The sequence below is a fragment of the Hypanus sabinus genome, chromosome 10, assembly GCF_030144855.1.
Source record: "Hypanus sabinus isolate sHypSab1 chromosome 10, sHypSab1.hap1, whole genome shotgun sequence".
NCBI classification, from domain to species: Eukaryota; Metazoa; Chordata; class Chondrichthyes; order Myliobatiformes; family Dasyatidae; genus Hypanus; species Hypanus sabinus.
The window spans coordinates 147,926,132-147,944,061 of record NC_082715.1 but is presented as its reverse complement, the minus strand read 5'-3'; the positions used below and the strand labels follow the sequence as shown (position 1 = coordinate 147,944,061).

The 17,930-nt window shown below is 38.4% G+C and overlaps 1 protein-coding gene across 1 annotated transcript in view; it reads left to right on the top strand.

The window, feature by feature from the left end:
- The window catches only part of rab35b (RAB35, member RAS oncogene family b), a 97,363-nt gene that overhangs the window by 14,835 nt on the left and 64,598 nt on the right, over positions 1-17,930 (top strand). The gene's annotated exons all lie outside the window — the stretch shown is intronic.

The window sequence follows — 17,930 nt, the reverse complement described above, 5'->3', positions numbered from 1 at the left end:
AGAAGTGACAGGTGAAACCGGGGGTAGGGGTGAAGGGAAGAGCTGGGAAACTGAGAGGTAAGAGAGATAAAGGGTTGGAGGAGGGGGAATATGATGGGAGAGGACAGAAGACCATGAAGGAAAGGGAAAGGGGAGGAGCACCAGAGTGAGGTGATGGGCAGGTAAGGTGATGAGGTGAGAGAGGGGAATGGTGAAAGGTGACGGGGGGGGGGGGGTGGGGGGGGGTTGATGCAATTACTGGAAGTTTAGGAAATTAACGTTCATGCTGTCTGGTTGGAGGCTTCCCAGATAGAATATAAGGTGTTCACTCTTACAACCTGAGTGTGGCCTCGCAACTGTAGAAGAGGGCCTGGATTGGCGTGTTGGAACGGGAAGTGGAGTTGAAATGGGTGGCACAGGAGATCTTGCTTTTACTGGCAGACGGAGCATAAGTGCTCGGCAAAGTGGTCTCCTAATCTTTGTCGGGTTTTGCCGATATACAGGAGGCCACACCAGGAGAACTGGATACAGTAGATAAGGTTAACAGGCTCACAGGTGAAGTGTTGTGTCACTTGGAACCCAACAGACTAGCAAGTGAAGTGTCACCTTACCTTCTAACTGTGGAATGAAAAGGGGACTAAAATTTCAGGTTCAGTGGAACACTTGTGAATGGGAATGAGAGCTGGCATTTGACAGCAGGAGCAAAGTGTGGCACCAAGAATCAACAGTTGTTGCATTTGGAGCAGGATCTGAGCAAGAATAGAAACCGAGAAAACCTACAGCACAATCCTTATCCGCGATTCCACATGCGTGAATTCAACCAACCGCGAATCACGAAAACCCGGAAGTGCTCTTCCAGCACTTGTTGTTCTAGCATATACAGACTTTTTTTCTTGTCATTATTCCCTAAACAATGCAGTATAACAACCATTTTACATAGCATTTGCATTGTATTAGGTATTATAAGTAATCTAGGCATGATTTAAAGTATACAGGAGGATGTGCATGGGTTATCATGCATCGGAATCGAAAAAAATCAGAAGTCATCTTACTAAGTAAGTTGGAACAGGTACATCCGGTATTATTTAGCGTCATTTAGTCAAACATTTATCTTCGTATATAGTATATATTTTACCTTTCTATGCATATAAAACACTTAAGAACGTATATTTCAGCGCCGGGCTCGGGAACAGAAGTTCTCTGGACAGATCACTCCCTAATGCACTCTCCACTGTGCCGGGTTGATGTGGTGGATCAAAAACCCAAAACCTAATAATTAAACCACTGCGTTGCTTAGTCATAATTGTAGCTTTCATCAGGGCAGAGCCTTTCTCACTTTATCCTTTAAAATTGTTCTGATCGTTGACCATCTGTAACCTACGCTTTTCTAATGACCGATGGCGTTCCACCTCTTTCCGATCACTTTATTATTTCCACTTTATTTTCAATCGTGATCTTGATTATTTTTGTGAACAGAAACACTGCACATTCAGAGCTTTGGCGCTGGGTCCTAAGGTCCACTGAATTGAGTCAGGTTGAATAAGCATCTGCAAATTTTGGTATTCGTGAGGGGTCCCAGAACCAATCCCCCACGGATAAGGAGGGCCAACTGTAGTTGTGTCGAGCATGTCCCTACCTTAGAAATTACTAGGGTTACCCATAGCCCTTTATTTTTGTAAGCTCCATGTACCTATCCAAAAGTCTCTTAAAATCGTATCCGCCTCCAGCACCGTTGCCGGCAGCCCATTCCACACACTCACCACTCTCTGAGTAAAAAAGCTTACCTCTGACATCTCCTCTGTACCTACTCCCTAGCACCTTAAACCTGTGCCCTCTTGTGGCAACCATTTCAGCCCTGGGAAAAAGCCTCTGACTATCCACACAATATGAAAGATTGGAGCAATTGAGATGGTGTCTTGGAGAAAGCAAAATTTTAGCTAGTAAGGCACAAGAGAGCAAATAACTGACCTGTCAGCTGAAAACCAGTTAAATTTAACTCTTCTGATCTGGAATTGATCTTTCTGTCATGGGAGAAACAAGACTATCTGCACTACCTGCCTCTCAGGATTTTACATGCTTTTATCAGCTTACCCATCGGCCTCTTACAAGCCAGTGATAGCAAGCCAAGTTAGTCCAACCTATCCTTGTAACTAATGCTCTCCAACTCAGGCAAGATTCTGGTAAATACTTTGTGCACCCTGTCCAAAGTCATCACATTTTTCTATAGTGCAAGGTTCCCAATCTTTTTTTTATGTTGTGGACCAATGCCATTAAGCAAGATGTCCGTGCACCCCAGGTTGGGAGCTCCTGCTATAGTGTGACAACCAGAACTGCACACAATACTTCAAATTGGCCTAACCAAAGTTTTTTTTTATAGCTGCTACACGGCTTTCCAGTTTGTACTCTGCCCCATAATTGAACAGCCTGCTGACATTGGCTAATGAATCATTCAGCATTCAATGCAAAATCGAACCGTTAGATCCTGATGCTTTTGTGATCTTCAGAAGTCAGGCCTGAAGCATAAAACTTGTTGCTTACAATTGTTTTACTAAATGTTAAAAAAACTAAAAACAACAAAGGAAAAAGCAGTTGTGGTCATCTTGTACTCAGACTAGAGATAACCAAACCCAATGATAACAATTCACCTATAAAATAGCCAGATTCAAGTGGTGTAACATCTGCTACAGAAAACTAAGAAACTTCTAGAAAAATACAGAAGTAACTACTGTAATTGCTGGAAAATTCACTAAATTGCATGCATACTATATAAAAGATTATATAAAAATGTGAGCTATAAGAAAAATTACAATTCTACACCCTAATTCAATGATGGGATGGGTGGCAGGGTGGAGAAACAACTCTACTACAGGAGGAGTAAGGTACACCCCCCCCCCCACCCAGATCAGGATGGAAGCAGGCGGTGGATATCACATCCTGGTTATCACTGATGCCAGGCAGAGAACCTCTGAAGAGTATTGAGGTCACCTACCTTAAGGTAATAGGAAGTCATTCCTGCCTGTGGCCATCAAACTTTACAACTCTTCCCTGAGCCACCCTGACACCCTGAGCCAATAGGCTGGTCCTGGACTTATTTCCACTTGGCGTGATTAACTTCTTATTATTTAATTATTTATGGTTTTATATTGCTATATTTCTACACCATTCTTGGTTGGTGCAGCTGTAACGAAACCCAATTTCCCTCAGGATCAATAAAGTATGTCTGTCTGTCTGTAGTAGAAGGCAATGGCAAATCAGTCCTGTAGAAAAAATTGCCAGTGGTCATGAGACCATGATTGCCTACATCTTATCACACAGCACACGATGATGAATCCAATGACAGGTTCTCTGTGAGTGTTAAAATGAGGTTCACTTGCTCTATTTCTTGAATATCTAGAAAAGAATTTTAAGTAGTCAATACAACAAATATGATCAAAACGTAATCTACTGCATCCAAGCAGCCCATTCCAACTAGTCTTTGTTATCGTTTTTGCTCTTCCTGGCACCCTTTCTCATGCTGTCAGCATATTCTTCTATTCTTCCCTATTTCACTCTCGGTCAATGTTGTGATTGCACTGAGTAAAAGTGTTTTTCCAGAGACAATTATTAGAATTTTCAGTATCTGCCTTATATTTATGATGTCTGTTTTTAAAATGTAAACACGCTCAGCCTCTGAACATTGCATGCTAGCAAGAAATCTACCCATTGTCTGGCCATGTTTGTTATTTGAGCCTCTTAGCAGCAGAATAGATAAAGTGAGAAAGATTTATGTACAGTAGGGAATTTTTTGGATCACTTTTTAAAGGATTTGGACGATTGGAAAGACCCATTTGTCCTTCTCTGATTACCCTTAAGAAACTGGAGGGGAGTTACACTGAACTGCTGTTGATCCCATGGTGAAGGCAGCCCACGTCCTTTAGGGAATGCTGTTTGACTATGTAGACCTAGGATGGTGATACATTTCCCAAATCTGTATGGTATACGGCTTAAGAGGACCTTGCACGTTCCCATGCACCTGCTTTTCGAGTGCTTCTAGCTTGGGTTGTGCTATCGAAGACACAGCTGCAGTGTATATTGTTGGTGGTATGTTCAGCAGCCACCGTGCTGGGTCTGCAGGAAGTCATTGATTGGGGTGCTGGTCAGTTGGACAGCTCTCCTGTGTATTGTTGAGTTTGTGTGCTGTTTGGCAAATGGAGAATGTTCCATCACCTTACTAAAGTGCATTACAGATAGTGGAAAGTCTTTGAGTAGGACGGAGAGTCAGTAGAGTGAGTAATGTCAAGATATCCTGCTCTTGACCACAATGAGTATGGTGCTGCTAAGATTCTATTCTGTAGTGATCCCCGGTTGAGAAAGTATGATCATGACTAGTCCATAACAAGCACATAATCTGCAGCACCATTCAATAAGCCCATGAGTAGTTCCATACTTCATCCACATTCCTGTGCTGTGAGTCCATAAAACTCTATTGTTTATAGATTTCAGTATATTCATTGAGTATACACTGCCCTCTGGGTTAGTGAGTAAATGCATATCTCTTCATCTGCCACTTTAAGGTAATGACAATAGACTCATGTTATAAACATGGGGTTAAACAATGTAGCCCAAGTAAACAGCTTCTTGACAATCCCTGATGCCTCATATACAAAATGCTGGAGGAACTCAGCAGGTCAGGCAGCATTTGTGAAATAAACAAACAGTTGATATTTTGGGCTGAAACACTTCTTCAGGAAAGGAAGGGGGAAAACACCAGAATAAAAATTTAAGGGAGGGCAAGAAGGATAGCTAGAACGTGATAGCCGGGTAGATGGGAAAAGTAAAGGGCTGGAGAGGAGTTTTTATTATCGTAATTTCTCCTGCCTCTTTCTCAAAGGAACTCACATTTATCTTTGCTACTATTATTGCCTATCAAACTAATAGAAGCTATTTATTTTCTAACTTGCTTTCATATTCTAAATTCTCCCTCTTAGTTTTCCAACATCACTGGTATTTATTAAACCTGAAATTTAAGGCATGCTGATTTTCTTGGGAACGTTGTCAGCTTTTGATTTAATGTTATCCTTAAATGCTGTGGCTAACTAGAGCTTTTCCTGATGAATTTTTATTTCTCAGTGGAATGTACATTTATTGGAAGTATTTTAAATATTTTCATTGTTTATCTATTGTCAAACGAACACTGTTAACATACTTGTAAATAATAAATAGTTGGTTGAGTATGAGAACAGTACATTATTATGACTGAAGTATTTTGGAGAAGAGTATTGCTTAAATTACTGAAGATATTGGGAAGCTCCGACACACGCAGACTGTGCTCCTGAGTAACCTTTCCCTCCTGCTTAAATACTGTGGGAATATCTCTAAGGAAGGGTATGGTACTTGCTGTAGTATTTATACATTGCTATATGGAAGATTTTTCTTGTGGTTTGGAGCAAGCAATCTTTCAACCTAAAAGTTGATTGAATACGTTACATCAGGCTCCTGTACATTGATCACAACTCAGCATTCAACGCAATCATATCCTCACTTTTAGTCAACAAGCTCCAAAACCTGGGCCTCTGTACCTCCTTCTGGAGCTGGATCCTTGACTTCCTCACCAGAGACCATAGTCTGTGTGGATCAAAAATTACATCTTCTCCTTGCTGACAGTCAACTCTGGCGCACTTCAGGGATGCATTGCTTAGCCCACTGTTATACACCCTGTACACCAGGGTTCCCAACCTGCAGTCCACAGACCACTCGGTTAATGGTAGGGGTCTGTGACTCATAAAGGTTGGGAATCCCTGTCCTGCACAGCTCAAATGCCATCAGTAAATTTGCCAACAACACAACTATTGTTTACAGAATTTCAGATGGTGATGAGAGGCATACAGGAGCGAGATAGATAAGTGGTGTCGCAACAACAACTTTGTACTCCACATCAGTAAGACCAAGGAACTGATTATGGTCTTCAGGAAGGGGAAGTTGGGAACACACATCCCTCATCGAGGGATCAACAATGGAAGGATGAACAGTTTCAAATTTCTGTGTGTCAGCATCTTGAAGATCTATCCTGGGCCCAACATATTGATGTAATTACAAAGAAGGCATGATGGCGGCTATATTTCATTAGGAATTTGAGGAGAATTGGTATGTCACCAAAGAAACTCAAATTTCTACAAAAGTACCGTGGAGGGCATTCTAACTGGTTGCATTGCTGTTTGGTATGGAGGGACCCCTGCACAGGATCAGAAAAACCTGCAGAAAGTTCTAAACTCAGTCAGTTCCATCATGGGCACGTCTTCCTGGTGTTGAGGACATCTTCAAAAGGCGATTGATGACTCAAAAAGTCAACATCCATCGTTAAAGACTCCCATTGCCCAGGACATGCCCAATTCTCATTGCTGCTGTTATGGAGGAGATGCAGAGGCCTAAAGACACCCACTCAATGTCACAGGGGCAGCTTCCTCTTCACCAACAGATTTCTGACTGGACAATGAACCCATGAACCATGACCTTACTACTTTTTTCCCTTTTCGCTCTTTGCTCTACTTATTGTAATTTATAGTTTTTATTATTATGTATTAGAATGTACCACTGCTGCAAAACAACAGAATTTGCTGCATATGACAGTGATATTAAACCTGATTCTGAAGTCTTTAGAGTTAGAAGCTAGAGGAAAAACCTAATTTAAGATTCAATGTTTATAAGCAAACTATTAATACATTTCTGACTAGACATAAGTCTGTTTAAAAAAAAATATTGAAACCAAAGATGTTTGGGTGGCTTCTGCATCAAATTTAATATCCCTAAAGTTTTATCAGTATGTTGAGCTATCGGCTGGTATTCATTATATTGTGAGCATGCTTAAATGTGCTGAATATTAAGTAACCTGTCTCTTTAATGCACACAAGCTGATAATACACAGTTGAACACAAGTCACATCAGCAATTAAGATCATAGCAGCAGAGACTACATTTCAGAGTATTTCATTGGAGCTTACATTGTTCAAGATGACTGCTTGGCATGTTTAACTAAAAGAAAGTTTGCACTTATCACACTCGGCAAGGCCTCCTTTCTCAGTGCAGCAGGATCTATGAGTTGTTCAGTGAAATCGTTATTGCTGTCTCCATTGTAAGAGTAGGCCATTTTGCCTCTAGGCTTTCTACCATTCTGTGAGATCGTGGCATAGGACATAGAAATCTACAGCGCATTACAAGCCCTTCAGCCCACAATGTTGTGCTAAACATGTAATCTACTGTAGAAGCTGCCTAGAATTACCCTCCGCACAGCCTCTATTTTTCTAAGCTCCATGTGCCTATATAAGCATCTCCTAAAAGACCCTATTGTATCTGCCTCCACCACAGTTGCCGGCAGTGCACTCCATGCACCCACCACTCGCTGTGTGGAAAAACTTGCCTCTGATATCCCCTTGTACCTACTTCCACACATCTTAAAGCTATGCCCCCTCGTGTTAGCCATTTCAGCCCTGGGGAAAAAAGCCTTTAGCTATTCACACGATCAATGCCTGTCATCATCTTGTACGTCTCTATCAGGTCACCGCTCATTCTCTGTCACTCCAAGGAGAAAAGGCCAAGTTCACTCAACCTATTCTTATAAGGCACGCTTTCCAATCCAAGCAACATCGTTGTAAATCTCCTCTGTACTCTCTCTATAGATTCTACAGCCTTCCTGTAGTGAGTTGACGGTGCAGATTCGAGGGGCCGAATGGTCTACTTCTGCACCTATTGTCTATTGTCTAACTGAACACAGTACTCCAAGTGGGGTCTGACTGAGGTCTTTTATAGTTGTAACGATACCTCATGGCTCTTGAACTCAGTCCCATGGTTTGATGAATGCCAACACACCATCCACCTTCTTAACAACACCCTCAACTTGCACAGCAGCTTTGAGTGTCCCTTGAACACAGACCCCAAGACCTCTCAGGTCCTCCACACTGTCAAGAGTCTTACCATTAATATTATATTCTGTTTTCAAATTCAAGCTACCAAAATGAACCACTTCACTTGTCTGTGTTGAACTCCATCTTCCACTTCTCAGCCCAGTTTTTCACCCTACTGTGTCCCACTGACACCCTGACACCCCTCCAGACTGACCACATTGTCAACCAACTTACCAACCCACCCTTCAACTTCTTCATCCCGGTAACTTATAAAAATCACAGAGGCGGGGTCCCAGAAGAGATCCCTGCAGAATACCATTGGTCACCAACCTCCATGTAGAATACAAACCATCTGCAACCTCCCTTTTCCTTCTGTGGGAAAGCCAATTCTGGATCCACAAAGCAAGGTCTCCTTAGATCCCATGTCTCCTTGCTTTGTGAATGAGCCTTGCATGGGGAACCTGATTTCGTATTGTCTATTGTGCATTGTATCCATAGTGATCCTTAGTTCCAACTTTTTCACAAGAAGAAACATCCTTTTCTCATTCACTGTGTTAAGGTCCCTCAGAATCTTGCATGTTTCAATCAAACCTTCTCTTAATCCTTCTAAATTTCAGTGGGTACAGCCTAGTCTATTCACACTTTCCTCATAAAGGATTCCATCCATTCTGCCTAATAGTATGACAAACCTTTTTGAACTGCTTCCAAAGCATTTATACCCTTTCTTAAATGATGAGACTAATACACTTAACTGTCATTCAGATAAGAACTCATCAGTACTCTATATTTAGGCCTCATAGCATTAGCCAATAACATTTTGATGGCTTTCTCAATTACTTGCTGTACTTGAATACTGAACTATGACACCTAGGTCCATCAGCATCTCAGAGATCTCTGATCTCCTAGCATCTAAGTAGTAGGTTTTTTTTTAATCTTTGCTAACAAACTGATATTTGTCTGCTTACTCAACCTATCTATAGCTTCCTTTTGTCTTCACAATTTATTTTCCTACTTAGTGCCATGAGCAAACTTGCTATAGTTCCTTCACCCAATTTATTTAAATATATTTGAAAAGTTGCATTTTGCCAACCAGGGAAATACTGGTATATGTACACTATCTTCTGATACCAGTCAATCTGTCCACATTGCCTGTTAACTCTTTTCCATAAACACTGCCTCCTCCAGCATTCTGTGTCTGTGTGTAGGATTAGTCTTTAAGTAGGTGGTTGGTAGACCTTGAGTCAATAGGCCTGTTTCCATGTTGTTTGACTCCATGATGTGATCAGAAAAGTTATCTTGCCAAGCCAAATTGTCTGTATGTCACATTTTAGTTCTCTGCAACACCTCCGACTGATCATCTGTCGTCTTATCCATTAGCAAATTTGCATAGTTTAGTCTGGTCAGTCTGCTTTAGTGCATTATAGTTAATCTTGCCTCAATCTAAAATCTTAATGGCTTAATGGTTTTCCCTTCCAAACAGTACATTAAGCTCTGTCAATTACGTTTTCAAACTCAGACACCACTTTGTGTGCTGTGGTAAAATTAGAAGTGGGATGCAGTTATAATATTTTTAAAAATGTTTTCTTTCTGTTTTTATAATTAGACCAGAGAAGCAGGTGGCAGAATAAACCACACCTCTCATGACAGCAGATGCAGGAAAAATATGTTTGGGAACCTTAACTCCCATCATTTTATGATAACTAATGTTCAAGCATTGTTAACATCGTTCTGACTCAGTATTCATTATTAAATCCTGTGTAGTCTGTTAGCTCTGGAACATACTGTCACTGGATATTATTCTGAACCTCCTCTCGAGAATATTGACAAAATAGGCTTTCAGCCATCATGTCTGTGTTGATCTCAGAAGAGCTTCCTACCCTGATGCCACCTTGCAGTACCAGGTCTATGGCTTATCTGTCATAGTTACTAGTGGAGATGTCTCGTCTGGAACCCCTTCACTGCAATCATGAGTCTCCTGTGAATTGGTGACCAGAACTGTACACACTGCATGAGCGATGGTCTAACTGATCTTTAGTTCCGTCATAACCTTATTTATTCTATCAATTTGCTATTCTTTTGCTTTTGTGATGTTGGAATTTGTGGAAAGACTTCAGTTTATTGTACGTTCTTAATTGCTGCTAGATGTGGTAAAACACCTACTTGAGTCCTTATGAAGATGCTCCCATGGTGCTATTGAGAAGTTCTAAGATTCAGAGAGAGTGACAAGGAATAGTGATTCCAGGGTGATATGAGCCTTACAGCTGATGTTCCTGTGCCACTGAAGCCCTTGTTCTCAGCAGAAGTCACAAGTTTGGCAGGAGCTGTCAGGGTAGTTTAGAGAAACAATTGCACTGCATTTTATTAGATGGAACACAGTGCAACTAGTGTGTGCCGGTGATGGAGTGCCAATCATACTAGTAAATAGAGGGTAGTATTTTGTATGTTTTCTCTAACCACTATTTGTTCTGCCTTTTAGGAATCTGTGCACTTGTACTTTAGTGTTCCTCACCTCAGTATCTTTGCCCACCTTGTTGCAACCATCCCAAATGCATTACTTCACACTCTTCTGCATTAAATTACATCTGCCATTTTTGTGCCAAAATCACTAAAGCATTTCCCTTCAAGTCTAAAGCTTTCCTTCTGACTGTCAGTTACTGGGTGTGATCTTCAAATTTCATCATCTTGCCCTAACATTTTGGTGTAAATCATTAATAAACCACAAAGAGCAAGGGACTAAGTTTTGAACATTGTGCCCATACCAATCATGAAAACATCTGTCTGCCATTATCCTTTGCCTCCTGCACTGAGCCATCATTAGATGTAATTTGCCAATCTCTACAATACAATGGTCCTTTATTCCTTTAATCAGACTGCCAAACAGGATCTTGTCAAGAGTCTTGTTGAAATCTACATAGACTGTTTCAAAAGTACTGATTCTCCATGTTACTACTTCAATTAATTTATTTAAATTGATCAGTCTTTCTTTGACAAACAATCACACTGGTTTAAAAAATGCTGTCTTTGATCTGTGCCTTTCTAAAGAAAAGTTTACACCTGTAGCTTAGAATGGATTCCAACAGTCTTCCCAAGATGTGAGTTAAATTAACTTGTTAACTCCTTAGTATATAATTTCCTCTTTATTTAAGCAATGATTCTATGTCAGCAGTGTTATAGCCTGGGAATAATTTGATAGATTTATTCGTCCTTCACTATTTCATCTCTTGTTCTTCTAATAGGCTGAGATATATTTTAATACTTTCTCATTTATGATGTTTCACTCTTTGCCACAATTACAACATCAGATTCATTTACCCCTCATAAAAAAACTTCATTAAAAAGATTGTCCACATCCTCCAATCTCCTTGCTTTTTAAGTCGCTAAAGGGCTCTATTCTTTGTTTTTTGAATTTTCTTTAATTTTATATGCCAGTTTTTTCACACCAGATTTTGCCTTTTTGTCAATCTCCATTTTAATTACTCTTGTACTGTATGAAGCTTTCCAGCTTTGTGTGGTGTCTGATGTACGCTTCTTTTCTTTGCCTTATCTTCACCTCTGCCTCTTAGTCGTCCATCTAGATTCCGCAATCAACTCTCTTTCTGGGAAACATTCTTGCCCTGAACCCTTGAATCTCCTCCATCAATGCCTTGTGTTGACCCTAAAATAGCTGATGCAGTCCACTTTTGCTAACTCATCTCTTAATCTAAAAAAGTTAGCCTTAGAACCTTTGTTCTTTACTCTTTGATTTGCTGTCTTTGTCATGAGCTGGTGTGCTCAAATGATATGATATGGAAATTAAAATACCTAAATAAAGCAACTTTTCTTTTGCCATAAAGAAGTCTGATTTTCACCTTGTACATCCAATCTACGAAGATGCTACCAAGGGGTACATGTAACCTCCACTACAATATTAAATAATTATTAATTCTACCTTGATATTCACTCTTCTACTTCTTCCTTTTCAATGAAGTCATTGTATGCTTGATTTTACTTTTATTGTTACTTTTCTAATATTCTTCCTGTAAACTGTAAGCCTGCAATACTTATTTCTCAGTCCTGACTGTTTTGCAACCATCACTGTTCTCACAGATGGTATCAAGCATGTAAATTTGTGCCTGCTGTTTATTCAATTTGTTTCGTATACCTTTAGGTGAAGAATGCTTACTTGGGCAGCTGACTTCAGTCTTCAATGTCTCCCTTGCACTGTAATTTCTGACTTCAACCTTATTCCCATAACATTCAAAGTAAGTGTATGTCACCATATTTTCCCCTGAGATTTATTTTCTTGCAGTATTCACAGTAGATACAAAAAAAACACAATAGAATCAATGGAAAACTACTATACAAGATGGACCTGTAACCGATGTGCAAAAGAAGACAAAGTGTGCAAATGCAAAAATAAAAATAATGAATAAGTAAATGGAACATGAGTTGTAGAGTCTTTGAAAGTGAGTCCATAGTTTTTAGAAACTGTTCAGTTTTGGGGTGAGTGAAGTTATCCACACTGGTTTAGGAGCATGATCATTGAAGGGAAATTGTTCCTGAACCTTGTAATGTTGGACTTAAGGCTCTTATACCTCCTTCCGAATGGCAGCAACAAGACCAGAGTGTCACCTGGATGGTGGAGTCCTTAATGGATGCTGTTTTCTTGTGGCAGCAGTCCTTGTAGATGTGCTTAGTGGTGGAGATGGCTTTTCCTGTGATGGACTGGGCTGTATCCACTAAGCTAATCTTTATGGACATGAGTATTTCCAATTGGTGTTTGGTTTAGAACAATTACTTGTTTTTGTGTCTCTTTGAATTTCCTGCCACTCTTACCTTTCTGGCCCTCCTAGATTACCCTTAAATAAAGTCATTCTTAATTTATATATCCTCAGTTCTAATACCTTAGTTCCTTTCCAGCTCGTGTAGAACCCATTTTCCTTCCTGTTCCTGGTTTAAATGTTGATGCGTGAGTTGGAAAGACAGTTTCCCACATTAATAATTGGGATCATATTGTTTGTCCTTGAACTTGAGGAAATAATTTTTCTCCTGTGAACAGTTATAGGACCAAATTACTAATCACTATAAGATTGAAACAATTTATTTTGGTTTACTAAATGTGACCATGCCATTTTGTTTGTGTGGGATACATTTTGTAGCTGAGGTAATTGGCTGGTTTTTATCTTAATTTTTTTTTTAAATCCTGCTTGTTTCAAGGCTAAAAGCAGTCATCCATGTTGTGCTTGCCTTTAAAATCCATTTTAGTTTATAACACCCGCTGCCTGTCAGTTTGGAGCTGATGTGCATTGTCTCTTGTCTGTGGTTAAATCTCTGCTTTCTTAGCACTGCTTGCCCTGTGGAAGTCATCCAAAAATTAAACTTTATTCATCTTGTTAAAGGACTTGTTGCTGATGGTGAAGTGTTATATACTTATTTTTCTAGAAATTGTACTTGTATACATTCAGCATCCACTTTACTAGGCACATATGGACACCTCGCTAATGCCAATATCTAATCAGCTAATCATTTGGCAGCAACTTAATGAATAAAAGCGTTCAGACTTGTCGAGAGACTCAGTTGTTGTTCAGACCAAACATCAGAATGGGAAGCTATGTGATTCTTTGACTATGGAATGATTGTTGGTTCCTGATGGGGTGGTTTGAAAACTGATCTCCTGGGATTTTCATGCTCAACAGTCGGTAGAGTTTATTTAGGATTGTGCAAAAAAACCAAAAAAAAACATCCAGTGTGTGGCAGTAATGTGGGTGAAAATGCCTTGTTAATGACAGAGGTCAGAAGAGACTGACCAGACTGGTTCAAGCTGACAGGAGGGTGACAGAAACTCAAATAACCTTGAGTTAAAACAGTGGTGTGCAGAAGAGCATCTCTGAATGCACAACTTGTCAAATCTTGAAGTGAATGGGCTACAGCAGTACAAGACCATGAATTTGCTCTCAGTGGCCACTTTGTTTTTTTTTGTAATTTATTTTTTATTCATCATTAAGCAAACATTTCCATGAGATGTATTTCAGATATTGTACATATATATCATATAGTCATATTTGCCACAAATCTACACGTAATATTTACCTGAGGTATCAACTTAGAAAAGAGAGGAAGGAAAGAACAAGCAAAAGGAGAAAACTACATACAAGCAGGGAGTGATCCTTTTTTTAAAACAACATATTCATTGATTAGTGAGAATAAAATCCAGCCTATGAGGTATTATCTGACGAAGGGTCTCGGCCCGAAACGTCGACAGCGCTTCTCCCTATAGATGCTGCCTGGCCTGCTGTGTTCTACCAGCATTTTGTGTGTGTTGTTTGAATTTCCAGCATCTGCAGATTTCCTCGTGTTTGCTCTATGAGGTGTTATGTAGTTAAACCATTTTCCCCAGTATGAATCAAATTGTTCAAATTTATGATTAACAGATGCTGTTATCTTCTCTATTTTGTAAATATCCATTGTAATTTCCATCCATGCGTTTAAAGTTTGACTGTCCTGTGATAACCATCTCCTGATAAGAGTCTTTTTACCAGCCACCAGCAGTATATTCATTAAATACATCTCTTTTCAACCATTCTTGAGGTATATACCCAAAATATATGGTCTTAATTTCTAAGGGTACTTCACATTTAAAGATGTCTTGTAGGGCATTCTGTATCCCACTCCAACAGTCTTTGATAACGGGGCATTCCCCGAAAATATGATAAGGGTTTGCATTTTGATTTCCACAATTTCTCCAGTAAACAGAAAGGTAACTATCATAATGGGATTTCTGAGAGGGTGTAATAAAATATATCTTATCAAGTTTTTCCATCTGAACTCTCTACATTTCTGTGAGGTAACTTCCATTGCTACTCCATATTAGTGTCCATTCTTCCTCAGATATAATTATCCCTCCTTCCTTCTCCCATTTTGTTTTAATGTATGAAGTCGAATGTGTTTTAAGATTTGACAAACACTTAAACATACTTGAAACGATTCTACTATTGTTATCTGAATTATATGCTTTTCTAAATAGCTCTATCAAACATGTACTTGCCTTGGTTACATTTTTAACCATCCTATTAACATACTGTTGCATCTGTAAATACCGATAAAAGTCTTGTTTTTCTAGTAAGTGTTCCTCTTCAAGCATTTCAACACCAAACAGTGTTCCTTCTTTCATTATATTGCCAAGAACTGTTATTCCTTTAGCTGTCCAGTCCTTAAATCTAGCATCCAGTTTATTTGGTGTAAAATCTGAGTCATATGCACATCATTTCAGAATTGCAATATCTCCCTCTGGTTTATATTCCTTTATAATAACTTTCCATATTTAAGAGTCCATTTCACCCATGGATTATCAATAGTATTTCTGTACCTTTTGTAGGTTATCATTAGCCAAAATTGCCTGTATCCCCTCTTCAATGTTTTTCCATTGAGCATCATATGATGGGTTGCACCAACATATCACAGCTCTCAACTGTGCTGCAAAATAATAATCTCTAAGAGAAGGTTGGCTAATTACAAAATTTTGAGACGAACTCTAGGCCTTTTACCTTGCCATATATATCTTGATAACATTTTGTTTCATTCATTGAATTGATTTTGATTAATCTCTATTGGCAGGTTCTGAAAGAGATATTATAGTCTGGGCAGTATATTTATTTTAAAAGATTCAATCCTTGAACTGAGACTGAAAAAAAGAATTAGGTGCCATCTTGTTATAGCTTCCTTAATTTTTTATATATATAGGCTGATAATTGCATTCTGATAATTTTGCCAAATCTTTTGGCATAATGATGCCCAAATATTTGAAAGACTCTGTTTACCATGCCCAGAGATACCTACTTTCAATTTCTCTTGGTGGGCTATAGTTATATGAAAGTAATTGGGTTTTATCTATGTTGATCTTGTATCCTGATAATTGACCATATTGTTCAAAGGATTGCATTAATTTAGATAAAGAGTATGTTGGTTGCCCTAGATGGATCAAAGTGTCATCTGCGTTACAGGCCAATTTATTCTCTGTTCCTTTCATAGTAATTCCTCATACATCATTTTGTTTGATGTATTGAGATACTGGTTCCAGATATAATGTGAAGAGTAGCAGTGACCATGAACAACCCTGTCTCTTGCCCCTTTCTAGGGTAAAACTATTTGATAAATATCCAATGATTTTAATCCTAGCAGTAGGGTTGTCATATAGTGCCTGTATAGTTTTAATAGTTGTGCCAAATCTATGTAAAACTCTGTAAAGAAAATTCCAATTAACCAAATCAAATGCCTTTTCAGTGTCCACGCTTATCACTATTGCTTCAATTTTATTTTTTCATTTATGATCCATAATTTGAAGTGTCCTTTGTATATTGTCATCTGTTTGGTGTTGTATAAAACCTGTCTGATCCTTGTGTATCAGTATGGGTAGAAACTCTTCTAATTGTTTGGCCATGATGGAGGTAAATAATCTACATTAAGAACGGATATTTGGGAAAAAGAACTTCGATGTAATATATCAACAGATAAATGGGAAAAAATTTTACAAATGGTTAATTCCTCCTCTATTTGTGCTAAACATGCTTTAATACAATTTAAAATTATACATAGAGCTTATATGTCTAAAGATAAACTTGCCCGATTTTATTCGCATATTAATCCTCAGTGTGACAGATGTCACTTAGAAGTGGCTTCATTGACTCACATGTTTTGGACATGTCCCACTTTACATAACTATTGGAAGGACATTTTTGATGTCATTTCCTCAGTATGGAATATCGATTTACAACCCCATTTTATTACTGCAATTTTCGGTATACCAAATGAAGATGGCAATCAGCTTTCCCCTTCAATCAGACGAATGATTGCCTTTGTAACATTAATTGCCAAAAGGTCTATATTACAAAACTGGAAAGAAGTAAATCCTCCTACTACATTTCAGTGGTTCTCCCAAACTATTTCTTATCTGAGTTTGGAAAAAATCAGAAGCACTATCTTTGATTCTTCAATTAAATTTGAAGAAACCTGGGGACCATTTATTCGACACTTTCATATGAATTAATTTGGCTTATTTCAGATCCTTTTCTCTACTTATACTTGTTCAGGTATGGAGTTCTGGAGTTCTTTTCTTGACACCTTTATATATTTATAAAGTGCTATTATTGCCCATGTTAGTTTTAGTTTAGTATTTTTTTTCAATATATATTTTTTCTCATATATAATTTCAATTTTTTTTTCTTCTTTTTTCGACGATTATTTTTGTTTTTTTTTCATATATATTTATATAGACTTGATTGATTTATGTACCTTTTGTTGATGGATGTTTTAATAGGATATTATTATCCTATTACTAATGTAATCTCAAGTTTATTGAATCTGTAATCTATTCATTATTTTGTGTTGTTTTTTTTTATATATGAAATTTAATAAAAAGATTGAAAAAGAAAGAAAAGAACGGATATTGGTCTAAATGACCCACATTCCATTTTATCCTTGCCTTTTTTCGGTTATAGCTGAGATTATCGCGTCCTTCCAGCTGGGTGGCATTTGTGCCTTTTTTTTGGAGCCCAGTTCAGTGTGGGGAGTAAGACAGGAATGAACTCATTTTTAAATTCTTTGTACCACTCTGCCATATACCCATCTGATCCTGGTGACTTACTTAATTTAAGCCTACTTATAGTTCATGTTCAGTTATGTCAGCAGTCATCGTTCTATTTTGTTCTCTGCTTAAAATGGGTGACTAGAGAATTCAGGAAGGTGTCAATTTGGGTTATGCTTCCCCCGGAACTTTGGAGTATAGAGTTTTGTAAAACACTTCTAAAGCTTCTTGAAATTCACTTAGCTTATTTTTTATCATTTTTGTTTTTGGATTCCTCATTCTATGAATTGTATTTTCTGCTTTTTTTTTTCAGTTTCCACGCCAGTATTTTCATAGACTTAGATCCTCTTTCTAATGTCTCTGTTTCAGAAACATTAAATTTTTCCTGATTTCTTGCGTAGCCAAACTATTAATTTAATTCCTAATTTTTAAATTTCCTCTAATGTATCCTGTGCCAAATTCAATTTGTTTTTTTTCTAGTTCCTTCAGCCTATTTTGCAATTCCTCTAATGTTTA